Below are 21,231 nucleotides of genomic sequence, written 5' to 3'. Positions count from 1 at the left end.
GTGCCATCAAATGTGATCCACAGAGGCCATACAATGCCTTATACATGTGCCCTGTATGAACCAATGCCACTGACACTAGGGAATACCTGTATCATGCTATCAATGCAGGTGCAGGGTCAACCTGCTGACTATAAGCAGGTCCTGCCACACCAGGCCAGTACTGGCATATCAGAAGATAACAGTCTGTGCACACAACATGTGCCAGCCAAACCAGGTACACCTGTACATGTCACCGTACATTATTGTGTGACATGCACATCCCAGGCAATGTCCATGTCATGGACTATCGAACACTGACATGGCATGCATTGCAAAGCTATGGCCATACACAATGGCAACCAGGATGTCAGGATAGTTCATACAATACCCATCTGTGTGGGACATTGCAGACACTACACCCCTGTACCACACTGCACACCACTGTCAGGTGGCATGATGCCAAGGATTACACCTCATCCAGCCTTGTACAGCCAACTACTACACACCCATGAAGCAATGCACACATGCATGTTAGTACTGGCACCTTGTGTCTGCATGTGGGGTATGATGCTCCCAACCACAGTCACTCCCAGTATAACTCCCATTTGTATACCGACAGATATCAAACACGTTCACATGCCTAGCCCATAGACCTCCAGATATTCTCTGTGGTGCATGTAGTACCTGTGCATTACTGCAGTGTGGAAAACTAAGTAGTTTGGAAGTTTATTTGTGGGCCTGGAAAAGAGTGTCAATGTGAGTCCATTAGACAGTGTGGTTGTGTTGACAATGACATCCGCTCATGTGGACAGCCATGTGTGCTACACCTAATGTATGTCTACTATATCTCTGTTGCAGATGTCACTCACCAGCACACATATATGTTCTTACAGCACACCAACATGCCAGCTTTGTGGCACATGGAGTAACTGCATGCACTTGTAATAGTAATGACTAATCAGTCAGTAGTTTGAACCCCTATACTGGTAGGTGTGTGACAGACAATGCTTAGGTTTTAGTCTCCAAGCCCTTCTCTGATGTACTTTGCCTCTGTCTGTCCATCCCACACACTCTCTCGTGGATATGGAGGTGTACACCTGCTCAGCAACAGCTTGTGTTTTGTAAGTGATGGTCATAATCAGGTGATGACCTCTGCACCTATTGCAGTCCTCCTCTAGTTGATTGCATGTGGAACAGCTGTGATGATGTTCCCATAGCCAATTGCATGAAAAACACAGTACAATGTCTAGGAACATCATGTTGGTGTTTGCCCATGATAGTCACTGTGAGTGGTACCTGGATCTGGTGTTTGGTAAATGACATCACAGATGATATCTGGATGTTCCTCAAACAACATACACAGTGGGAAATAGCCTAAAGACAGGAGGGTGATGTGCCAGACATGACTACAGCATGTAAGTGTAGCTATGCTTCATTGAGACTACTGCCTGTTTAACAAGTTGTGTGTGGTAATGGCTATTCTGCATGTTTTAAAACTGACAAGATAGTGCTCAGTTTGTGAGGGACCCCCATCTGTAGGGCCATCTGTGGACTGGTCAGTGTGTGGAACAATTTATTTCCTGTGTTACTCACTGAACACACATCTGTGAACTGCAGGACCATAGTGAGAAGACTGCAGTCAGTACATGGTGACAGTGATGTGTTACTGCCATCGCATCCCTGATAGAACATATGTCACATGAAACAGTGGTATGACAGACACTGTCTCGGGTTCTCAATGACATGCCAGTAATGGCCCACTGTTCATAGCTGCAGTCACAAGTCTTCTACACTTTGTACAGATGTCATGCAGTATATATGCATGTGTTGTGCTCCCTCTGCAAATGTATACCATCTGTTGTGTTGGGTTGATGGTCATATCTATGCATGCTGTTATAAGTAATCCTGAATGCTGTTGACTATTACTAAGCCATATCTGTGTTTAAACTGCAACACCATAGATTGTATGGGTTTGAAGGTCCTGGCAGAACCTCCTGTCCCACTTCAGCTGGCCATGGCACTGAGCACCAGCACATCTGGGGCCCAGCCTTAGACCTCCACCTCTGTTGGTTCTGCACCACCTTCTGGTGGTACCGCCACTGAGGATGGGGCTTGTCCCACCTGGGATCAGGTACAGACAGGAGCATGTCAGCTGTCGTACAGTCCTGGATGTGGTGTGTAGGGGGCTCAATAAGGGGTTTTGAGGCCAGATACACCAGCTCAAGGGCAGAGTGTCACATTTACAGGGTGAGGCTGCCCCTCCTAGACAGCCCCCAGCACTGCCACCTTTGCAGCTTTTTTGGTGCAGTGGCAGCTGCCCATGGCTGGGGACCTCCATCCCACTGTTTCCATCTGGGGGCTCATAGGCTTGTGACTGCCGAACACTCCTCCCCGTCCGAGGTGTATCCCCCCACATGTGTCATATACTGACCCTGTATGGTGTCTTGTCTGTCATCCTACCCTACCTATCCTTCACGAGCATACCTACTCTCCTTCTCCCACATCCCACTCTCACCCTACAGAAACAAAAGGCCAATCGGTTCCTAGAACAACATTTGCCCCATATATAGCTGTCTATTTCACACACGTGTCCACTGGACACATGTAACCCTTTTAATATGCATCACGACATACTCCAGTTGTCCTCACCCGTGTCTCTCAGGCACATGATCCTGGTATGCACATGACTCCTAAATGTTCCAGGTACACGTGATGTGGATGACCCCATTGCACACAACACTACCAGTCCCTCTATGGTTACCCCATTTACCTTTATCATGATGATGATGTCGCACACAGCAACTTGCAAAAGTACTGTTCTCACATAATGATTGGACAGGAACTGTTGTGTTAATGTAAATAACATGCACAGAGTGATGTATATGGCCAATGTACAAATGTTTGCATGTATGAATGACACATGTCTGTCTGAGGGAGTCTTGATATTACATAGGACAACACCATTACATAATACAGGCATTGCTGGTGTTTCCCTTTTCATTCCTTTGTAATGCTTTGTTGTCACATGGGGTGTTCCTGATATATCTATATATATATATATATGTATGTATCTATATCTCGACATAAACACTCACACATACATCTACATGATGGAATACATTTCCTATACTGTTGAATGACTGCGCTAAGCATTTATACACTGCTGAAAATATACAGTTTTAATGTCATTTTAACCATAACATTGTGATCATGTCTCTGAACTGCTCATTAACATCTTGGTAAAATACTGAACTGGGCTTAGATAATAAATATCTGAAAGCAATTGTTTTACTGGGATAAAACCAGTGATATTACAACTTGACAAATTACTTTTGAACTTATTACAATGTATCCTGTACAGTATGTATTTACACAGACTGCTATTTATGCATTTTAATCTACTAGGTACCTTGGACCCATTCTTTTCTTTAAATATGTTTTTTTACACATATTTATTACCAGACATTCATTTTATTTGTCCTGAATTCTTCTGCATTTATACATACAAAGACTATCATTTGTACTGAATTCTTCTGCATTTGTATATACAAAGACTATCATTTGTACTGAATTCTTCTGCATTTGTATATACAAAGACTATAAAGTACATTTAGTTTAATCTTACAAATTTAACAACATCAGTATTAAGCAAAATCTTGGAAAATGTTTATGTCTCTTTAGAAATATTTAGTGGAATTAACACCAAATGCACATGTCCTGTTATTTTAAACTACATACTCAGCAATTAAAAATATTCATGCATTTTTATACCAACATTGTTTTGCCAAAAACATATTAAAAATAGTGACCAATCTTGTTCAGTTTTTTACATGTCTTTAATCAATTTTAAGCCATCTCTTGTTTTTTAAACCATCTCTTGTACAGCTTTACAGTTTAACAGGTTGTAAATACAATGTAATACTAAACAATACAATAACAACCATTATGATAGCTATTAACAACTTGTAAAATATCTTATCCAGTCAGGTTTAATCCAGTTTACCAGTATTTTTAATACACTAATACCTGTTTTTCCCTCCCCCTAAAAGAGTATTGTCAAGAAGGAATGAATTTTTATTTCCTGTAGCTTTATTTTAGACCCTTGTGCAGTACTGCTTATACAGTCATTGTAAAACTGAGAAAGTACCCCTCCCCCTGTAGCATTGCAGTATTGTTTATCTCCTTTATGCTGTGAGAATAGAATGTATGTCAGCCCAACACTTTGGCCATACATTTACTTTATTAGATTACTAAACTATAGACCTTTGTCTGATTTGATCATTTTTATAAAGCTTTTGCTGTTTACTACCACTAGCAGGCATTTACACCCTTCTGCACAATTGATTTGAACTATATGTATACTGTAGCCCATTTGCTGGCTGTACTTGATGCAAATTATTTTTTTTTCTTTTAACATGTACTTTCAAACAGATTATCAGTGACATCTATGCACAATTATGACATTTTATCACAATTACCAAATAGTGTTGCTTGTAAACATTTTAACAATTATGTTTTAATAACAATGATGTTTTTAGAAAAACTCAAGCTACTTGTCTGGCAATCAGTCCTGTTGTTTATTTCATCTTTTTAACATTTTTTGTAACTATTTATCTAGTCTAGGAAGGTCTGAGCTCACATTTTATATTTTATAAACTATAGTTAATTCTTTTGGCATTTTTCCTTAAATTTGATTGTGATTTGCATAACTATGCATTTATACTACATAAATAGACATTATTTTACAATTACCTTACATGGATTTTAATATATTTTTTTATTTATTTAACTATTTAACTGTCCTGCCATTAATTTAACAAAAACTGTTTGAATAATACCATCTATGATTTTCTTTTTAAAATTTTGAACTTTAACTGTTTGGTGTGATGTTACTATACAATTATATAAATATTGTAAAAAACAAAATAGATATTAGCTTAATTGACATGTTTATATTTACATTATTTATATTTGCTGTTGTCTGCCTGTTATTCTTGTGCATTGTAACAGAGGTACTCTAGATGAAAAGAACATACATGCATGTCTGTCTTGCATCTGTATATCTTTATACAAGCATGTCAGTCTTGTGACTTTAACTTTTTATTCTTATTAACTATTTTTATTTAATTTTATGCACTATAACTGTTTTGTTTACCTTTTGACTGTGCTAAGAATGGCAGTCATATGCTTTACTTTACTGTAGTACTGATAAATGTCTTGCTTTAACTGAATGAAAGTAAAACATTTAAAAATGATTTGCCCCTACCATCCTAGCATGTATGCTTAACCATTTTCAAAACATAAAATATATTTCTTTTGCACAGATTAACTGGGTATGCAGGAAGGTCCCAGTCTTTGTCAGTTCGGCTAATTTATTTCCCTTATCCTGCAACTGCTATTGAATTTCCTGTAATGTTGCATGGTTTTTCTGATATTCTTTAGTAAGCTGTTCTGCTGAATTTGAAACTCCTATGCACTTTTGAAAAGATGTGTGTATAACTTGTCTAAGCTTCCTGAACTCATTGTGTCTGTCTTTTAGAAGTTTATTACATTCCTTTGTAACAAAATGTACTAGAGGTTCTATCAGTAACTGATTTGACTCACATGTGGTGACAGGACATAACTGTTAAACATCTGAATATAATAGAAACACTTTACCCTTAGTTCATTCTTTATAATGAACAGATCTGTCTTTACAGTCTATTTTATTAGCAATATGATGCAATATTTTTTATGGCATAATAAACAAAATGCAGTTTTTGTTGAAGCACACAATAAACATTTGTCATATTTCACATGGTTTTCTTTGAGATACCAGTCAAATATTGTAATACATTTGCATAATGCCTTACTATCAACCTGCCCTAATAAGGTTTTACATTTACTAATGTACTGTGTATAGCAACATTGCAATTTACTAAAGTTTGGTTTACTCCTGCATGAATTATAAATAATATCCATACTGTCTAATAACATCCAAACTGTCTAATAATATACAAACTGTCTAAGAATATACAAACTGTCTAACATCATCCACACTAAATATGTGACACAGAAAAAAGTCTTACCAGTTAGCAAGAAAACAGGTGATCAGGCTGTTGTTGCTGATGGCTAGAAATTTTTCAGAGTCACTTGAGAAGCTGGTGAAGTACAACAGGCAGTGGACTGCTGTACAAGTAGATATCCACCTTTTCTTGGAGAATTTATGGCACTGCGACTTTCTTGAACTAGTCTCACTCCGGATTTTAGACATCTAAAAAACTTTACTACTGCAAGCTGCATAAACTGGAATACTTCTGTTTAGGATTTACACATACGTACAAATGTTAGTTACTGCAATTTGACTGAAGTGACCCTCTGCAGGGCTTACCATCACTCCCCCTGTGTTTGAATGCAGATTTTAGGTTCAAATGCAGGCTAGCTTGCCATTGAAAAATTATATTGAGCTTACTGCTTGCTGTGATGGATTTGAAGTCTTCTTGAGACACTCAGTCTTGCTGGCTGGATTCTGCTAAAATTCAAAGTCTGGTTATATTTGCATTCACAGTCTGTTGCATACAGAAACTTGCAGAATATACACTGATGAGAGAATATACTTTGCAGCATTAACTTAGAGCAGTAACAAATAACTTTTTATAATAAACCAAACGGACTAACATTGCAGCTTAAAGTACTGTTCCACTTTACTTCTCATATAGTACAGATGATGTGAGAGATATAACATTTACCTCAGGACAAATGCATCCCTACCATACCCCTAACATAACTGGATTCATACAGCTCTTTATGTACAATTTTAGTCCTCTTGGTATTCTATTTTGGAGAATTGCTCATCCTGTAGAAACAGTACTAATTGTTGCAGATGCTGACGCAAATTGCTGACTTAATGATATTATTTTTCAGCTTCCTTGTTTAACAATGTCTTGTCACATTTTTGCTGAATTTTATGAGAGACCAGCTTTTCTGACAGTGTGAACATCCTGTATTCTATTTGGATCTTTGTATAAGAACATCTGTTCTTGTGCCAATGCTGATATAACATGTCCTGTTTTCCATGCAGAAAAGTATATTTTTGAGGAAACACATTGCCACAGTGTCATTGTCCATTCTTTAAAAGCAGATTTTGCATTTTTGCTCTTGCATACATCCTGTTTTTAAGTCTGTAAGGGAAAAATGTCCATTCAGCAGATTCCTTATTTTCCAAGCCATGGTCATTTAGTATGGTTGCTGATCACATATTACTAAACTCTGTTTCTGCATTTAAGCAAGCTTTTTCTTTCAGCATATTTACAACAGAATTAATTTTAGCCTTATATTCATAATATCTAACAATATATATATACATATACATATATATATATATATATATATATATATATATATAGAGAGAGAGAGAGAGAGATACATGTTGATATATAGAGATATACATATATATGTAATATGTAGATAGGTTAAAAACATCTACACATCTATGGAGGTACAGATAAACGCATGCAATAATATATATTATATATCTTTATCAATGCAGGTATGTCCCAAGGCCTGGGTAGCATTCTGCCATTGGCCAGAATGATACTGCAGTACAGGGACAAAAGGATTGTATTCCACAATTGTCTAATGTACTGGTGCAATTCAAAGGGTATCCAGTATCTCTCTGGCTGGGATAACATGGCTGACAGACCATGATGCTTTGCCAGTCAGGGCCTGCACCTGTCACCCCTGGGAATCTGGATACTGGCTAGGGCTCATGCTTTCCCTATAGCGCCTTCATCATGCAAAGTTCAAGTGAAAGTCCACTGCTGTAACAGGGACAGCCAAGCAATAAACTGCAGGGCTCGCTACTCAGTGATACATTTCAGAAACTCAATATGGACTCACTTATGTCAATCCTAAACATGGAGAACATATCTGTGCAGTGACTGAGATATTGTTCAATGCTCCAGAGAGCACACCTGCATGACCATGTTATAATGCATACCTCACCTCTTGCCCATTATCCTTTATTGGAACACACAGGACACAGGTGTGTCCATATTCCTGAAGGATATGTACACCCCCACGCTAGTTGCACTTGCATAACTTCAGATGCATTATGCTGGGCAACTACTTTTATGCCAAAGTGGAATACAAATTGCACCTTGCGACAGATCACCCACCATGCCTCAGAATTCCCGACTGTCATATTGTGCTGTAATGGGGAATATTAGGTTTGAGAAAGCAAACCATAATAATGGCTACTCTTAACTATTCCATTATGAACTGGGAAGACTCCTCATGTACCACCACCTGCGCTCAATGCATGTTGGATTTCATCAACCCCAATGACCTGGATCACCATAGTCACACAAACAGGGCTAACAGTATGCTACACATAGTCAGTTTCCAAAGCCAGTGTTATGCTTCTTAAGAGTGAAGTGGTGACTGTCATGGCACTCATGCAGATGGACAATGCATGTGCAAATGCTGAATCCTATACAAATGAACTTTAAGCAATCACATATGTGCAGTGATTGTGCCATTGAAACAGAACCAAGATTCAACCAAACACAAACAAGAAGGCAAACTGGTGGTACCCTGCCTTAAACTGTACCACAGTAGGTAGTAACTGCTACAAGAGTGAACACACATGAGTGGAGGTAATCCCTGGTTAGCCTCAGTAAGATACAGATACACCATATAAAACCACACAAAGCTACTATGAAACTAATCAGCCACATATTATGAGGCCAACCACACAGCATTCTATATCTGTGTCATGAATTGTAATGGCAACAACAAGACCTGCTGTGCTTTACAGTACTATGGCATGGGAAGTACTGCACCTACAGAAATAGCACATGTTCATCCAGATAGAGAACCTAAACCCACTCCCACCTCCCCCCTCAACAGGTACACATATTTATATATCCATGTACACTACAGAGCCCCTGTAATAACAACTATGCCGGTACAAGCTGCACTCTCTAAAGCCATACATACAGCTTTCATGGGACCTGTCAACATCGCAGGGTGTATCCTACATAAATGCCAGAACAATTTGCTCTCCACATACACATCATGTTCAATCATGGCTTCATGTCAGGCTGTGTACACACTAAATGGTGCACAGCAACAATTATCACACCCCACAAAGGGGGAGACACTACTGATAATGGGAATTAGTGCACTACTACCCTGCTGAATCTGGTCTGTAAGGCCATGAACTGTGATCAACTTATTTGATGTAGTCAATACAGATGTAGATGACAGTAAGGTTGATTCACACAGCATATCATGACCTTGCCAGGTCTTAGGACACCATCACCCATACTTTATTCCAGCTACACTCAGTAAACTAGGTGTATATTCCTATGTCACAGGAGTGGTTGGCAACTGGACTGCTGGCAGAACCAACACTACAGAAGGTGTCTGACTAATACATGCACATCAAACCAGTGCCTGCTACAGTAATACAGGGTTAATTCTGGGTACTCCCTCTCTTTGTTATCTATATCACACAGATTAACACAGAAGGCATCTGCCTATTGAAGTTTGCAAATGACTATGAACTAGGAGTAATAGTTGACTCAATGTGTGCTGCGGTCAACATACAGAAGGGCCTTTGTGAGTCAGATGTGTGTTGTGTGACGTATGGCCACAATCTGACAGCTAAGTATTGCATTGTCATCCCTATGTTAAAAACCCTGTACCCATGAACTACCACCTAGGCAGTGGTCAACATAATGGAAATGGTGTGTGTATGGGATGCAGCTGGACAGTAGTCATTCCTTTGATAGTTACTTCACCACACCAGTCAGGTAGTCATAAGTGGCAGCCTTAATCATGACAGGGTGCCATCCATGAATATAGAGATCATTGTTCAGCCATACTCAACACTCAAGTGACCCATAATAGATCACATATTTCCTTTAAGGGTTATTGGCCATGTTCAGATGGCCTACACTGGCCTTCCCAATCCCTAGCTCTACTATGTAGCATGATGCCTTTCCTGAATAAAGCCATGTCCAACCCAGCTTACACAGCCTGATTTCAAATAAACACATACTTCATGGACATCCACCTTTCTAGTACAAGGATCCCAACATGCCTGACAGATCTCTGTCCCATACACTTTACATACTCCTGCCATACTATGCATCCCTGTCCAGCGAAGCTGCACATTGCCCCTCTTTGTGACATGGTGTGATGACCGCATGGCAAATATATCAGTAACCCTGTGGATCAGTTCTGTGGCACTGCTTGAACTGGCCACTGAAACTTACATCTCTGTTGGGTACAGCTAGATAACATTTCAGCCTAGGCTCATAAATGGTCCATAAATGGCCCAGGGCATATAGCCTACTAGTTCACTATGACCATACATGCTATAGTTGATATCCAACCCTGCAAATACCATCAGGCTTGCCATTGTCCCATGTGTCTCACATGTGTAACACAGGTAATACATGGCAGGATGCTAAACAGCTGTACAGTGCCATGTAGATATATATAGCAAAACACATACATGTAAAACTTTCTGTGAGCAAGTCTGCAGGGTCACAGGTCACATCCCTTAAGGCTGTGTATGACTATATATGTGACATATACACAGCATTAAGGTCTATTGCATTAATGTGAACACATCCAGGCATGTGCTGGTAGGTAAAGACACCAGTACAGGCAAACAGACATGCCCACATCAAGACAACATCCACATGGAGTATGAGCAATGTCCTCACTTGACAAACACATATATGGTGATAACATCAAATCACCAGTAAGTGTCAAATGTGTGTGAGTTAAACATGTCAGTGGTGTTAGTGTAATGTAGATTTGCAAAGACATATTTGTAATCTTAATAAATGTGATACACATGTATGTTCAGCTGTACTTCTGTACTTCTCTGGGAGTTTCTGTGACCTGTCTCCATCATGATGTCTTCCAGGTATGCCACGTGGCAGGCTGCCACCATCACCTGCTTGGAGGATGAGGTCCTCATCCCATACCTCCTCGACAACCATGTAACACTCTTCAGCCATGTGCCACAGGATGCACAGCAGCGGGATGCCCAGTGGGAAGAACTCTGCAGGAGGGTAAATGATGTTGGCGGCCACAATCGCACCTATCAGCAGGGGCACCGACACTACACCAACCTCATAAGATGGGCAAAACAGCGTGCTAATGCAATCGCCAGGGAACAAGGTGCAACAGGTGGGGGGCCACTCACCCAGCTTCCACTCACACGTACCGAGGAGCTACCGGCCATCCTGGGGACATCTGCAGGCCTCCATCCACAAGCTTTATCTGGTATTGTGGAGGTGGGTGTCTCTCAACCACCAAGCCTGGAGTTGCCTGGTAAGTCACTACTGTACATATAACACAACTATATTTCATATAGTTACATGTGTTACTGTACAATATGTAATGTAACATCATATACAAGGCATGTATACACACACGCCACATATTATAGTCTGCTACTCTATTTATGCACAGATGTGCATTCTCCATAGTATAGTATATTGTACTGGCTTATGTGCTAACAAGGACATTGCACCCTGTAGCTATCACACAGGTGTGGATAATGATCTTTCTGATGTGACACTCCTATTTAGGTACCTCTGGCATTTTGCAGTGACAGCAGCCTGTTGCAGGTGAGATTGTTATTATTTACCAGGCTTGATAATGCACAGATCACATTAATTGCATGCTATCTGCCATGTGACCATTTAACACACGTACACATAATGTATGGTGGTCCTGTTAATATACACTGGTCAGACCTGCAATGCATCACAGTGGTTACCCATGTGGAATAATTGAAGACTATATGAAACACTTACACTAAACCTTACAAACTGTCATTGCCAGATGTGTGCACAGCTGTGAATACAATGGTGGAGGTGTGGTTCACTGTAGGGACATGTACTACAGATCAGCATTACACATGTGGGGAATGCAAACAGTACTATATAGAGTGCATATTTGTGCACACACTCTAAATGTTTTGGAGCTGGAGTATGACCAGCCCACAGGATTCACCATTGTGGATTATACCCTTGCTATCAATGTCACACAATGTCATGTGCTATCTGACATTTCCATGTCATTTAGTGGGCTGACTGCAACACTGCTCAACTATCCTGCAAAACATGATATCTCACATCCCAAACATACTACCCTTTGTCTGCATAACCCTGTCCTCAGTGGAGCATATGACATTTATGGGTGTATGTCATATGGGATAACACTGTCATGTGAAATAGATGTCCATCACAACCATTGGACAAAACATGTGTACACATGGACATGGAGGATGGCCAGAGACATGAAGCAACACACACAGTAGAAGTGATGTACATGTGTGTATACCCTGTTGTACATTGGCTCGACATAATACAACTATGGCCATTGTGTAATGGTGATATTGCAGATGTGAAACACTAAACATCATACAAGCCTGTGCACAGCTCATGTAGGTATGACATCAAACCACCACATAACATGTCATGAACATCTTGAGTGTGTCACAACATGAAAGCATTCACCTATACAGTATCCAAACACATACATGTGTTGCACAACATACACATACAACCACATCAAGCCACATATACAGTACATTCACCTTGCTGGTGTCAGACATCACTGTAATGCTTGCTCCTCATGTGTATGAGGTACACAGATGGCATGTGGGACATGGAGTACTGCTGAGTTAGCCATGTCTGGACATAGTTGTCAGCCATCAGTAATATGGTTGCAGATGTGCAGGGGTGTCATCTGTATACCCTACAGTGACCTGTGTCACACATTCCACATTAGGGTGTAGTGTGTATACACCTCAGTGATGTGGGTCACATTCCACATTAGATATATATTGTATCTAAACACAGTCATGGCTATGAGCTGTCTGTAATTTACACTGTATAGCAATAGTAAAGCTACATGATGCCCTGCAATGACTATGCACATTAGCTCGATGTGAAGTATGTCACTGCATATTTGTAGGGTGGACTGACAACATTGCGTCAGCTGAAGGTCCATGTTAGTATAACACACCCCTGCATTGGGAAACCATTACCTTACTGTATATTTGAAAGGACACCATTGTGTTACACATGTATGCATGTCATTCAACATGTCAGTAGAACACATGACATACTACATGTGATTGGCAAGGTCATATGCCACACATCAGGCTAGTGTACAGTTAACCTGTGCTGGTCTGTGGCACCATTGCATAGTAGGGACAGCCATGTCAAACATGTGTGTACAGCCATGTGCATATTGTCTGTAGACACGGCTCAGGGGTAAGCAGAATAATGTTAAACAGACATGCACTGCTTTGGGGAGATATATGCAAGCTAGGGCTCAGACAAACATAGTAGTCACTCAACATACCCTTCTGCACATGTCCTCCTCACACATAGGGGCAGTGGCCAACACAAAGCATCAGTGGCAGATATACAAAAGTCAGCGATGGTCTGTTAACATGTAGGGTATGTTGCACAAAACATGGCAGTGCGGTGCAACGGTGCATAGTGCATGCATTGTGTTGCAGGTATGGGGCATAAGCTACTAACACAAATGGTGCAACACAGGGATCTATGCTAACTACTACTATAATTGTGTAAGGTGCATGCCTTCTGCTATAACACATGCATGATGTTGTGTGCAACTCAGGGATGTATGATAACTACATTCACCTTGCTGGTGTCAGACATCACTGTCATGCTTGCTCCTCATGTGTATGAGGTACACATATGGCATGTGGGACATGGAGTACTGCTGAGTTAGCCATGTCTGGGCATAGTTGTCAGCCATCAGTAATATGGTTGCAGATGTGCAGGGGTGTCATCTGTATACCCTACAGTGACCTGTGTCACACATTCCACATTAGGGTGTAGTGTGTATACACCTCAGTGATGTGGGTCACATTCCACATTCTATAGTTGTCTAAGCTGAATGCCATCTGGCATATCACATGCATGCTGCATGCCGTTGGGTGCCATAGCATGTGTGTCTGTGTGTGTCTCTGTGTATATGGGTCTGTGTGTGTGTCTGTGTGTGTGTGTGTGTGTGTGTGTGTGTGTGTGTGTGTGTGTGTGTGTGTGTGTGTGTGTGTGTGTGTGCTGTGCTGTATAACTTGTAATGTACAGTTCTTGTCTGCCCCTCACAGGTGTTGATGTAGGTGCATTGCTCTCCTGCGGTCCACCTGATGTTAATGTCCCCACAGACTCTAGCAATGATGATGAAAGTATGATTGAGGCACAGGCAAGGTTGTCAGGGGCTGAATCTGTGCCATTGGTTGCCATTCCACTTGTATCCCCCTCATCCCTGCACACAGTTCTCCTGCCTACACATACCCCATCACCAGTGGCCATAGAGGAAGGACAGTTGGCAGATGGTAGCATGGAAAAGGGAAGTGTGGAGACTATAGAAGGTGTGCCTGCACAGCATGATCCCAGTCAACTGACTGGTGATGTCCCACACAGGCATGTGCCCAGTGCTACTTGTAGGAGGACCACTGGCCAACATGCCCCTGCAAAACAAAGCACATCAGTTGGTGTCACCGGACGCATATTTCAGGTTGTAATGGAGGCACAGGCACCTGCTGAATGGCACAACAGAGAAGGTCTTAGGCTTCATAGGGCTGCTGTCCGTTCTTTAACTGACAACATCCAGGCAATTGCAAATGCTCACCATCATCTTACAGAAGTTTTGGATAGATGATTGGGTAACATGGTGGGAGTCCTTGACCATGGCATGTCAATCCTCAAGCATAGAATGTCTGTGCTGGAACCTCTGGTGGGAGTGAGGCTCGGGCACATGGACATAGGCCAGCTACATCACCTGTTGAAGGTCTACGTGAACATGCCCGCTCCCATAGTGGCTGTAGCAGCAGCAGTGCAGCTGGTGTTGTGCTGTCCATACCAGAACACAGCAGGTCACGTGCACATGGTCCTGGATGATCCCAACAGGGACATGGTTCCAGTGGACATGTGTCATCAGACATTACCCAAGCTGGACCTCATCCTGGTACTGCTGATGCAACCCCTGGCAGGCGCAGGTCACGTGGTCATGGCCTGACACCATGAACCATGAAACCTGCTCAGTACAGTCTGCAGCTGTCAATAATACCTCAGTGTAGGCCAGCCACATGCCAGACCTGTGTGCATACATACACACACACACCAGAAACAAATGTAGGCACCTCAACACACACACACATAACATCCACACACGCCCAATGATATCAAAGTCCCTAACCCACACACACGATGTCATCCAATGGTGCAGCCTAGACCTCTGTCAAACATTATCACCCTGTGCGCATGATGATGCCTGTGCCGTATCCCTGTCATTCACACCATCGGTGCAGGGACATGCTCATATGGTCTGATGCACAGGGTGAACATACTAGGAAGACAATTGTAGATTAATATTGTTGAGTAATGTGTGACAGGCAACAGACAAACTATGTATTACAGTTTTAGAATGCATTTGGTACGTTTGACAGTATGTATCATGTGTAACAGTAACTGCATGTTGCTTTTGATGTGCTGCCTTCCTTTTTCAGGTGTAATTGCATGTGCCGGGGGATGTCAGTGTTTGCAGTTAGTGTCCCATATGTAAATGTTGACTACTCACAGGTCTGTATGACAATACCTGCATGCACTTTGTAGCTTCCACATCACAGTTTTAACCTCCCAAGTTTCAGTTATGTTTACTGATCTAATGATCCAAGAGCATGATAGCTGTGTAGTAAGCTACTGTGTTCAGAGCCGTCACATCCATAGTGGGTGACATCACAGGTATAGTTACCTGGAGCGGGGAGGAGTTAAAAGAGTGGTATAGCTGATGACAAGGGTAAAGGCCAGTGGAAAAAGTGGATTTTCATTGGGAAGCAGTAATACCCACTCTCGTGACAGGATGCAAACAGAGACACCCAGGGATTCACAGACACAGTAACACAACCACACACTCAGGGAATGACAGACACAGTAACACATCCACACACTCAGGGATTCACAGACGCAGTAACACACCCACATGCTCAGGGATTCACAGACACAGTAACACACCCACACACTCAGGGATTCACAGACAGTAACACATACTCTGACACACACAGTTGCCAGTGTCGGGATGAGCACCCTTGCCTATGTGCAAATCATCATTATAGTACTATGCAATTACAAGATGTGCCACAGAGATTACACATGTACAGGTAGTCAGAATGGCCTAAGATTGAAGACATCAACAGGGATACTAGATTGCAGTGAGTGAATGTAGGGAGGGAGGTTCATCAGTAGGTTATGTAACAACAAGCCTCACCCCAGGGTGTACATGTTTACAGGTGGTTAGAATGCCCTTCTAAGATTGTTGACATCAACAGGGATACTAGATTGCATTGAGTGGATGGGGGGAAGGGGCCTTAACATTTCACTATGGTAAAATACAGCCTCACTCCAGGGACCAGACAGCCAATACATACACACACACACACACACACACACACACACACACACACACACACACACACACACACACACACGCACACACACACGTGCCAGTACTGTGAACAAAACACCAGACTATCTCATGGTAGGTATTGTAGAGTTACAGCATTATCGCATGCACTGCAAAGCATACTGACTCTTTCCTTTGCCAACTGTGCTGATATATGCACAATATATGCACAGGGGAGGTGTTACTGTTACAGGTGTCAAGAGATTTGCCTTCAGTGTCACCCTTACTGCATTCTATGCTGTGTGTCTTCCACTTCAATTAACAGAACCATAGCTTAGCAGTTACACAGGTTATTGTAGGAATGGTTGTAACACACCTGTGAGCTGTCCTCAGTAATCATTCATCTGCAAAGTAGCCCCACCACTTAGTAGTCATGTCCAAACATCTATCCATACCTAAAGTACAGCTTATTGTACTTTGAGCAGATCACCATATACAGTTGGCAATGTTGAGGCTGCATTGCAACAGCATGATGTACTAAGACAACAGTCACCTTCAAACATCAGACACTGCACATGCATGGAATCTAAACACTCATCAATACATGTACACATATGCAGTCTCCATCAGTAAGTGGACTAGCAGGTCAAGAGGATACATTCCACACCTTTCCCATACCATGTGTGAAACCTAGCCAAGCATTACACCATAATGAATGTTGTATCCATGTACTGGTAGGGCACACAACCACCTTCATTGAGTACCCAAGTGTACATTCATGCCAACAGCACATATCAGCAAGACACACACACAGCAACATTCCATGTCATGTTCTACCAAACTGTTACTTGACAGTTCCATGGTGAAGCCAGTAAAGGTCAACAGTGAGCACTTCATATTTGCCACACACACCTCATGATTACTGGAAGAGTGCCAGCAATGTGATCTGTTTGAGCTAGGCATTACACTCATTCAGGCATGTGCGAGGTCTGTGGCTTGTAAACATCTCACCCCAGCACATTCTGGCTATTTTGGTAATAAGGTTAATGTCCAGACAGCACACAGCATGCATGGCTTGCAATTGTTGACATGGGGTATATGTAGGAGCTGTAGACATACATGGCTGTACATGTCATGGACATATCACATGTAACTACTCATGAGCATACAGAGCATAGCTGTATTTCCCTGATTCTGTCAATACAGGCCATATGAATTATACAAAAACTCACCAGCCTGAACATAAACCCCTATGTCACGAGATGGGTTGCCAACTGGCTTACAGACAGAACTCACACGGTAAGAATAGCAGGCTCCAGGTCCGACTCTAAACCAGTCACAAGTGGTGTCCCACAAGGCTTGGTCCTGGAACCCTACTGTTTGACATATACTTCTCAGAAGTACAGGCAAACACAGGAGGACTATGGCTAACCAAGTTCACCGATGACTGCAAACTGGGAGCCATAATTGACTCATCAGCTGACACAGACATTCTCCAAAAGGGCCTTACTGAGATGGACACGTGGTGTCAAAGTCATGATCTCAAGCTAAATGCCAAAAAATGCATAGTCATCCCGTTTGGGGAAAACAAAACACCCATGAATTACCACATAAGTGGCAGCCCCCTTAATACAGAAGAGGTAATAAGAGATCTGGGGACCCAGGTAGATAGTAATCTATCCTTTGACAATCATATTGCCAAAGTAGTTAGGAAATCCTTCTATGTAGCCCATCTAATTACTAAAGGGTTCGCATCTAGAAATAAAGAGGTTATAGTGCCACTCTACTTGTCACTCATCAGACCCATCATAGAGTACAATGCCCCATGTGGGATGTACTTCACATAACACTTCCAACAGCTGAAAAGACCACAAAAGTACCTCACTGAGAGGATTACTGGTCTCAAACATGTGTCCTATGCAGCCCGACTGGAAAAACTCCAGCTGTGCTCAGTGGCATATCACTTACTCAGAGGTGATCTCTGCCTGACATACAAAGCCATGTCCAACTCAGAATTGATGGACATGCTCCACCTAAAGAAATCCAAGTCACTGTGAGCCACTTGCTCTAGTGAGCTAAACCTCACCACAACAATAAATAGAACATGCTGGAGGGATAGATTCCTTTCACAGAGACTCCCCATGCTTTGGAACAAAATTCCTAACTACATTAGGCAGAGCCCCTCACTAACACTCTTCAAGAGAAACCTTGGCGAGTGGATGGGTAACAGAAAATACACCCCTGGGATCACTTCATTGGCTCTTCTTGACAGAGGCTCAGTTAATTAATCAATGGGGCGGCAAAAGCTGACGCACTCTGGCTAGGCTTATAAATGCCCTCAGGCAGATAGCCTAGTACCTACCTATGAACCTATGAACCTATGTGTGTAGGTCCTATGATCCTGTTATTTGGGTATGTTTGTAGGCATTGCATAGGTGGACATGTCTAATGACATACATGCCACATGGGTTGTTGTATGATATGATAGGTGTCATGGGTGACCAGTAGAGAGGGAATATTACCTTTGTCAACATAGATATTAAACCTTATGTACTGTTAGCATTCAGCAGCCATGGACCTATCTTCCATGTGCATGTGTGTAATGAATGTAGCCACCTGTATGTAGAAAGGACAACAACAGCTATGGTATTTTCATTTATGTTGTATGAGTGTAGGATGTACATATCCAGGGCAGGTACATTTAGGTCATATCCAACCATGAGGGTGATGTTTACTGGTGTAGAGCAACAGTTGACTGTGTTAATGCTGACAACAGCCGAGGGACCCTGGTATGTGTACAACTGACCTGGTTACAAACAATGGCATAATTGCATTGCATAACACATTATGCAACTGTGCCAGTACATGGGTACTTTGCACAGTTGATGTAGGGCTAGGTACAGTCCACCAATCGAAGGTTATTTGGTGTTCTACCATACTATGTCATACCACATGTATAGATGTGTGTTTGTAGTCTGAGGACATGGTGGTGGATGTATGAGGATACACCCTAGAATGCAGCTTTTGCCACTGTCACCTGTACCTGACTCATCTGTGATGACTTATGTCAGAGTAGTGGTCTTTACTTGTGAGTAGCCTTTATGAATATGTGGACACCACCACCTGGAATGGTCCATAACATTGTTATGGCCCACATGTCTGGATCTGAGTTATATGATGGTAGTGCAATTGTGCACTACAGAACCTTCAGCCAGATGTTGATCACTGCACAGATGTCAGTATTCCCCATTGTAGGTTCTACATTGAGCAAATGGATTACGAAAGCCACACATCTAGCACTGGTTAGCATAAGCATCCAATGCAGTTGCCTTGTAGGTGTCAGGGTGTTACTTCGTGTTTAGGACTTTTGCCTTGTAATGCCACTATATGGGTAAATGCGACCTAGGTATTATCCACACTCCCTTGAATCATAGATGCATGTGCTCTGTGACAAAGGTTTGTCTTTCAGTCATGGCATCCCAGAATGGCAGACACTGGACAACCTCATTATTACAGCAGGACATTGACTCATTGTTTTGGCCAAGCAGTTGCCACTCGTACCATGACATCACTGAGTGGCAATAATGTGATTGGTATCAAATGCTACATCTAAGGTGACGGACACCAGCAGACGTTGTGTATATGACCAATGTCAGATATACTTAGGGTAGTGGTCCTGCTAATAATGACGACTACTAAAACAGCAGGGAGAGGTCATCTTGACACCTGCACCTCAGTACCATTAGACAATGGGGCTCACAAATTATGCTTGCACATGCCACTGTTCCAAGTATAATGCCACTGTCCACAACCTGCTATCAATGCATGTCTTTCAGGGTAGCAATGTGTGTGACACATGCTGTAGTTAGCATCCACCTGTGTGTCCCAGTTAACCTATTGTCTGTCACTTCCACACATGCATGATTGTGTATACTTCACACACACACACACACACACACACACACACACACACATATATATATATATATATATATATATATACATATATATATATATATATATATATATATATATATATATATATATATATATATATATATATATATATATGTCAGTACTTCATGTACATGTATGCATATGTATCACACAGCACAGACACAGATATATAATTTACGGGCCACATACAGGTATCTGATAGTAAACCTTTATGATGTGCATATATACTGACAGTTAAGATGTACATAGCTGTAAACATGTGTGTTTACATTAAGAGTCCATTACAACATGTTCTGTACATGTAAGTGTATGAGCATGCACACTGTGGCCTTCCGTGGTTAGAATCGGAGTGCATCCCAAACAGCCCTGTGCTACTGAGTGTATGAGTGTACCCATTGCCACCTTGTATAATTTGAGTCAGTGCATCCAAACAAGCCCTTTGTTTCTAAGTGCATGAGCATGCCCAATATAACCTTGTGTAGTTGTAGTCATAGTGCATCCCAAATGGCCCTGTACTACTAAGTGTATGAGCATGCCCACTGTCACCTTGTGTAATTGGAGTCAATGCAGCCAAACAAGTCCAGTGATTCTATGTGTATGAGCATGACCAGTGTAACCCTGTATACTAGTTGTCCATTCCACAGATGGGCATACTCCAGTTCAGGGCTTGTTGTGTTACAACTATACCTCTCAGGCCTATCTATGTCTTATCTGCAGATGATGTGTCTTGTTTGTGCATACAGGTTGTAATGGACTCCTACTTTAAATACACAGGTTTACAGCTATGTACATCTTAACTGTCAGTATCCCTGTTGTTGTCCTCAATCTTAGAAGGGCATTCTG

This window comes from Protopterus annectens, chromosome 3.part0 (assembly GCF_019279795.1).
Source record: "Protopterus annectens isolate FY-2018-M chromosome 3.part0, PAN1.0, whole genome shotgun sequence".
In the NCBI taxonomy this organism is placed as follows: Eukaryota; Metazoa; Chordata; order Ceratodontiformes; family Protopteridae; genus Protopterus; species Protopterus annectens.
The sequence above is the reverse complement of the archived record's forward strand: the minus strand, read 5'-3'. Positions refer to the sequence as shown.